Genomic DNA, 7,936 nt, shown 5'->3' on the forward strand with positions numbered 1-7,936 from the left:
AAAATAAAAAAATAAAAACAAACAATTAAAACCTTACGCCCTAAAATTGTGCGTGATTTAATATCAAACAATAGGTATTGTTTTAGTTATTTACAAATGGGAAACGGGTGCAAGAAAACCAATACAAACGACAACCCAAAAGAAATACAAAATAACATTGACGCCCCGGGTCGACACCCCTCTGTGATAGAGCAACTCCCTAGTACCTGTCCACCTTCATTGGTACACGNATAGAGCAACTCCCTAGTACCTGTCCACCTTCATTGGTACACGAAAAAAGAAAAGGGGAAATGGGTGAGTATAAAATACTTAGTAATCAACCTACCTATAAGCTCTCATCACATCCTTAACCTAATATGTTTCCACAGCGATGTCTACGATGAGCTAATCTATTTGCATATTCCCTCGTCTACACTTAGAGTAAATTTCCTCCATATAGAATAGTAGCTCCTCAATATACTACTATGTAGTATCTCGTCTACTCTTAGGCGGGTTGTTCTACACACAATAGTATATCTTCAATCAAGTACCTGCATAGTCCCTCGTCCCCTCTCAAGGTGGGTTAACATACACACAATAGTGATTTCTCATGTTATCTACTTATTTAGTCCCTTGTCCCTCTCTAGGTGGGTTATCGTACATACAGTATGTCACTCACTTATGTAGTCCATTGTCCTCTCTCAGGCAGGTTATCATACATACAGTGGTAGCTACTTATATCATCTACTCACGTAGTCCCTCGTCCCCTATCAAGGCAGGTTATGTTCTACCTCTGATAGTGGGTCTTTGGGTCGCTATTTATGTAGTCCCTCATCCCTTATCAGAGCATGCTATATCCTACACATAGTGACTCCCCAATTAGTTTTGTTCACGTTATCGTCAATCTTATGTGTTCTCGTAGTTCACCTTTGTGTCGTGGAGATATATTAGGTTCTAGAGCGTCTAGGTGGATTAGGTCACAACAAACATTTCCAGGTTGCTTGGGGTTAGCTCCTTGTGGCTAAGCCAAATCTTGAGGTACACCTAGGTCTCTAATTGTCGCTCACGATCCCGTCAGTATATTGAAAATATATTGACCTAAGATGTTGTATAACCACTCTTGTTCTACTGCTCTACTCACTCTGATTCATGCATGCTATATCAGAGAGATATTCTATGATCTTTACGTCCATGCTCATTTACTAAGGGGATAATCCTATAGAACAAGTAAACTACCCGAATCTAGCATACAATTTAATCATACAACTCAAACATGCTCAACGGAGAGATAACGTCCATCTAGCACCCCGAGCACATATCACAATATTCCAATCTTCATTCTAGTACACCACAAAGCATTTAATAGAGATGCATTCTCATAAAAGGGCATTTCTGTAATTTTTCTTCACAAACATGCCCACCTATTTAGATTTGCTCATTTAAGTTCTAAACATGCATATTCGAACCACCTAAGTTAAGATAAGTTCGCATGCTAGCAAGTCCTACAATTCCTACATGTATTACTTGGCTATAATTTGNCTAAGTTAAGATAAGTTCGCATGCTAGCAAGTCCTACAATTCCTACATGTATTACTTGGCTATAATTTGTGTCGCTACTTACAAGAATGAAGCTGCTCTCCCTAGCTTGAGTTTCTACATGTTGGAGGCTCTAAATTTCCTAAGATTTCACGAGTGATTTTGAACCAAGTTCAATTAGGATCAGTATCAAAGTTGAGACGAAAAACATTCGAACAACGGTTGAACAGAAAAACATTCGAAAAACATTCGAACAAAGGTTGAACAGGAAAACATTCGAAAAACATTCAACATTTGAAAAATGTAGACATACTAAACACAACTCAACTCATAGGATAAACTAAACTCAACTCAACTCATAGGATAAACATAGACGTTTTTGCTTTCTAAAAGTAGAAAGCGTTTATCACTTAATTCTAAGAAAGAAAGATTTTTCAATTTTAAGAACAACAAAGAGTCCCATCCTTCACTTTGCCAATGCACCCTCTCTTTCAATATATAATTTTTTTTTCTTTTTTTAGTTAAATCATATTAATTTTAGTTATTAAGAAGTTTAACTTATATGTTTTTACATTTCTAAATGATCTAACTAATACAAATAACATAAATCTAAAAAAAACCTCTTGCACCCAACGTGTCACAATTGCCTTTTCTTGGCAGTTGATGTGGCTATTGTGCGCACTCACTCTCAGCACTGAGTGAGTCAATCCAATTTTTGATCATGTTGCCTATAGTTGGACAATGTATATTCAAGCCTCGGACCCCGATTTGAAATAAGATTTTAGAAAATGGGTAGAGAGATTTTAGAAAAAGAGTTTTGGGAGCAAGAATGTGAGAGAGAGATTGAGAGTAGTGTTATATAGCATGCAATAAAAAAGGCAACAACAATGGCTTAAACATTATATAACTTTTCGGGTATGGAGAATTCGACAACTAGTTGCATCCCCTATAGTACATTTTGAGGCATTTCATTTCTACCAGACGTAGCCATGATTTCGCCGAAACGTCATACTCTTAAAGAAAACAAGAAGGAAATAATACAACATGAAAGCAGTAAAAGAAAGCGGTAAAGTAGTACAAGGCATGGGTTTTGGCATGTAACGGGTATGCGGTCATGGGCAACATGATTTCGACAAGCATGACCATGACACTAACGCATGAATTGAAAGTCTAATTTATAACATGACATTTAATATTAATAATACGTAATCCATGTTCTACACATTAGACCTTTTCAAAGTATGGTCTAGAATATTCAAAAATAGAACATATTAATTACAATTCAATTGATTAGGTAACGAATATGAACATAATTCTAAAATTATATTTGCATGCAAAACGTGATTTGAAAGATGAATTTATAATATGATATTTAATATTAATTATACATAACCCATATAATACTCAAAATGGATAGAATAATATTTCTCGTTGATTTTTCATTTTCATGATCTTTTCAAAGTCTCTTATATATATTCTTTATATGGGAGAGGAAACGTTTAGAATTCAACTAGGGTTGAAATTTAGAATTAAAAATAAATATTAAATCATGGTTGTAGTTACTTAATTAATTTAAAAAAATGGATTTCCTCGTCAAGTGACATCTTTCTCTTCTTTGATTATATTAATTTCGTTGCAATTATTTAGATTTTAATTAAAAAGTTAAACCTCACGAATTTTTCGTTTAGGAATATATGTTTTGGATAAAAAATTAATTGTATAAAAAACATTCTCTTTCTGTTTACACTAATCTATGAAGCTAGTATTTGATCAGTTACGGAAAAAACAGCTATACGTCAAGGAGAGATGTGACTTTGCAAGAATATGCATCACCTTCCTCGAGCATGTCACCAGGTGTTGAGAAATCAAAATGGATAGCTATAAGATAAATGCAATCCACTATTTGAGAGTCCCCACTTCAATGACTGAACAATCCTTTTTGGGATTAGAAAACGTTGAAGGGTTTTCACGATAATCTGCCCCATTAACAGAACTTTTGAACAAAAACCAATCTTGGTGTGGTCAAACGAGTGTCAAAAGGCCTTCAAAGATCTAAAGGCAACCATGACGGGGGGTCTTGTCCTTGGTTTGGTAGACATCTCTAAGCCTTTCGAAGTATTGATGGATGCATTTGACTTTGTCCTTGGGGGTGTCCTTTTCGAGGAACGCCACCGTATCGCGTATGAAATCAAAAAGCTCAATAATGCGGAATGAAAATACACTTTCTCCGGAAAAGAAATGTTTGCGGTCGTCTATTGCCTTGGAGTCTGAAGACAATATCTCTTCGGATCCAACTTCGTAGTGAGAACAGACAATAGTGTCATTTGTCACTTCTTCGATCAATCGAAGCTGACGTCATAGCAAGCTTGGTAGCAACATCATTAAATGAGTTCGACTTGAAGTTCGAGCATAAAATAGGAAAGAGAAACCAAGCAGCTAACACGTTGGGTCGAAAGGGCGAACATGCGGCTCTAAAAATACTCTTTCTCCGGAAAAGAAATGTTTGCCGTCGTCTATTGCCTTGGAATCTGAAGGCAATATCTCTTGGGATCCAACTTCGTAGTGAGAACAGACAACAGTGTCATTTGTCACTTCTTCGATCAATCGTAGCTGACGTCATAGCAAGCTTGGTAGCAACGTCAAGTTAGACTTGTGGGTCGATGAGATGCGCAACATCATAAGGGAGCATTAAACATTCCAAGTCAAAGGGAAAGATCTGAACTCTACCGTGATCGATCCTTCTCCCTATATGAACACAAGCTTCGAACCAATGCCCTTTAGGACTAGTACTTAAAACTAGAACCTTAGATCAACTCAGCCATCTTCACTATCTTTTTATATTTTATTTTGTAACAACTCAAGCCCGCTGCTAGCAGATATTGACCGCTTAAGCCTGTTACGTATTGCCGTCAACCTCACGATTTTAAAAATACATCTTGGAAATGAGGAGTTTTATTGGATTCCTAGGCCAATTAGGTGGCTTAATTCGGGCTTCTAGCTCCAGGTTACTCTATTCTAACTCCATGAAGATCTTTAGTCTCGGAGCACTAGGCTCTAGACCCTCTGACCATTGCTCACGATCCTAACATGCTCAGGCTACTAGAGGCATCCTGATCTTAGTCATGGTCTAGCCAACCTAACTCTAACACCCTAGCTCTATGTAGATAAACACGCTCCACAAGGAGAACACATAGTCAAATACCTGGAGCTAACAAATACTATATCATGCACAAAACCTGGAGCTAACAATACTGTATAAACATGAGTACGTTTGGATTCCGTCCCTCGAAGTTGTTCCAAGTATCGCCGATAGTTGTTTCCTATTAGAACGTTCATCTCGTTTCGTTAATAACTCAAATTTCTTATTGCCTTAAACAATATAAATTTTAGCTTTGGGATGGTCGAGATAGTGGAATTTGATGAAAAACCCTATATCGAGCCAAGAACCCACATTCTGAGCAGTCAAAACCGTCGAAGCTGAGCTGAATCGACTTATTTGCGTAACTCGAAGGAGCCATTGATTGTAGACGCGACACGTATCGCTAGTGGGAGGTGACACGTGCAGGTAGCCATTTTTTCCTTCCTCTCTGTTTTCACTCTTTTCTCTCTTGCAGGTTGATATGTGAGGAGCGTGTGAAGGTTTTGACGTGTCGTGGTCGTCAGGGGAAAGCGTGTACAAGGAGGGTGCGAGAATTTCGGCGCCTCACTGGAAATCTCATGCTTTTTCTGGCAACCAATTTTTTTTTTTTTTTTTGGTGATGTCTATCGTACATAACTATCTACAATAAATAACTATGTATAGTAAATAACTGTACATATAGTAAACTATCTTAATTGTAGTATTGTATTTTTTTGTGTACTCTCTCTAATTTATCATATTAGAATTCATCAATATAAACTTCTAGCCGGCATGGAGTTACCATATCAATTTTGCCACATATATTTCTCTTTTCATTTTCTCTCTCTTGTTTTTGGTGTTATTGATCTAGATGAGTGTCTAAGTTGTTGATTCTAACAACTAGTATCCAATGAAAAATCAAAGAAACAGAAGGACAAATCTGGAGATGATAATAATTTTTGAAATTTAATCGAATATATTAGGGACGCTCTAATCCTTTGTGTCAACAACCGGGTTGAATCTTAAATTTTGAATTTGGATGCATATTTTCACTCGTCTTCCATGAAGGAACTATTTCAAAATTTCATTTTCTAAAGAAGAATCTAATCTCTATTGGTCAGATGGATAGCACAAATTATATAGCAAAGTTAAAAAGTTGGTAGAAGATTGTGAAGAGTACTATGGTTGTAGCACATGACATAATAATATGAAACAATATACACCATTGTTGGTCGTATAAACATGGCTTGTGACTCAGAGTACTTTAGTTCAAGTCTATGTCACAATAGACTACAACATATAGCGTTAAAGAATAAAGATATATGTTGCGAAAGGAGTTTTAGAGGATAAATGAGTCAGCTCCACAAAAGTTGTCATCAAATAAAATGAAGTACGATTGGAAATGGCCTATATAGGTGTTGAGCACCTCTAATTCCATCCTTTGGTGGATCAAAAAAATAGGATGGATGACCCAAAAAAACGTATGACAAGTCACAAACTTAGGAATTAGAATTTCAAGTCAAATTGAATTTCTTAGACTTAGGTTAGAATAAGTTGTGCATTTGTTTTAAATTTATTTCATTATCATTTTCAATTTCACTTCTAAATTACTTTTCGAACACGTAAGACCATGGCGGTGTTTTCGATGATAAAGTATGTTTATGTTGAAAGTTTATTGTTTAAACGATTATGTTTTAAGAGTTATATTCCGCATATGAACTTAGATTAAGATGATAGTAGCAACTTTAGGTAGCTGAAATCTAGGGTCCTTACATATGTTCTTGTGATTTTTCTAAACATTTTGTTCATTGACCTCATTTTAAATTCCCGTCTCTAAAGCTCTCAATAAAATTCCACAATTTAAAATTTTAAAAGAAAAGGGGAGAGAGTTAATTATTGCCGGGGCTAGAGTGTGATACAATGTACAACTACGGAAACACAAAACGGTTGGATATTTCATTCACTTCGCTGTATTTTCTTACTCTCAATACTACGGGTTATTTTTTACAATACAAATATTTGTATAAGATAACATACACAATGTATTTTCTCAATTGTGAATACACAAACCACCACAAATAATTCATATCCAAAATATTTAACCTTTTAACCCTTTCAAAGTCAAAGTTTTGACCTTTTTACTGCCCAAACAGAAAGCTGCACCACCAAAAGAAGAAAGGGAATTATAATACAACAAAGAAAAATCTCTCCCACCGTTGCAAGCGAAATGTACCATGCAATTTTTAAAGCATCAGATTTCCTATATGAGACATTTACCAACTAAACTCCCACCAAGTAGTTTTGTGATAAGGAGGCAATGGCAATGCACATGGTTACCGTTAACATCCATGCACAAATCCTATTTTTCAAAGGCAATCGACCTATGATGAACATAATCGCACATATTGATGCAAAGAATGAGATAGAATTTGTAACCAAGTAACCAGTGTAAGAATTTCCTTAGTCTGAAGTTGGGTAGGCCATTACTGCAGTTCCTGCTATCAATGTTTTCAAAGTATTTCTACTATGAAACGAACGATGAATAGTGCTATTGGAGTTGAAAGGAATGTCTTCTTGCCAGACCCCACCGGCAGGGTTGATTGCGCCTTGAAAAGCCACTGTTGCAATCACCGTTGCCAACAACATCATTGTGCCTTGCACTTCTTGAAACCAATCACCTTTGTATTCAAGGTTCTTCATCCACAAACTTCTTATAAACTTTTTGAGTGTTAGTGATAATGATGGCTTTTTATCGCATTGTTCTTCAGTTCTGCTTGGTGATCCCTTCTCATTTGAGGCAGCACAGTTGTTTGTAGTGTTTGTTTCCTTTTTTTTTTTCCCGGGATAGACAATAAATATTGTAGTATCTGCATAATTTGAATTCAATTTGTTTATATCATAATAGTGTTGAAGATTGTTGGGAAGGAGTCCCACATTGGATAATTTAGGAAATGGTCGTGGGTTGATAAGCAAGGAACACATCTCCATTGGTATGAGGTCTTTTGTGGAAGCCCAAAGCAAAGCCATTGGAACTTATGCTCAAAGTGGATAATATCATACAAATGTGGATATCCATGATTCCTAACATGGTATCAGAGTCATGCCCTTAACCTAGTCATGTCAATAGAAGGAGTCGAGCCTCGATTCGACTCGATTAAGGGGAGGTTGTTCTCTATACTGAACTTCTTTAGAGACGTATTTGATACCTAGTTTTTCTTCAACCAACCAATTCAATTATAAGAACATACCTCAATTCGTTTTAACATCATAGAAAAATCCAAAATGGTATTTTCATTCTCATTA

Source organism: Cucurbita pepo, chromosome LG06 (assembly GCF_002806865.2).
Source record: "Cucurbita pepo subsp. pepo cultivar mu-cu-16 chromosome LG06, ASM280686v2, whole genome shotgun sequence".
In the NCBI taxonomy this organism is placed as follows: Eukaryota; Viridiplantae; Streptophyta; class Magnoliopsida; order Cucurbitales; family Cucurbitaceae; genus Cucurbita; species Cucurbita pepo.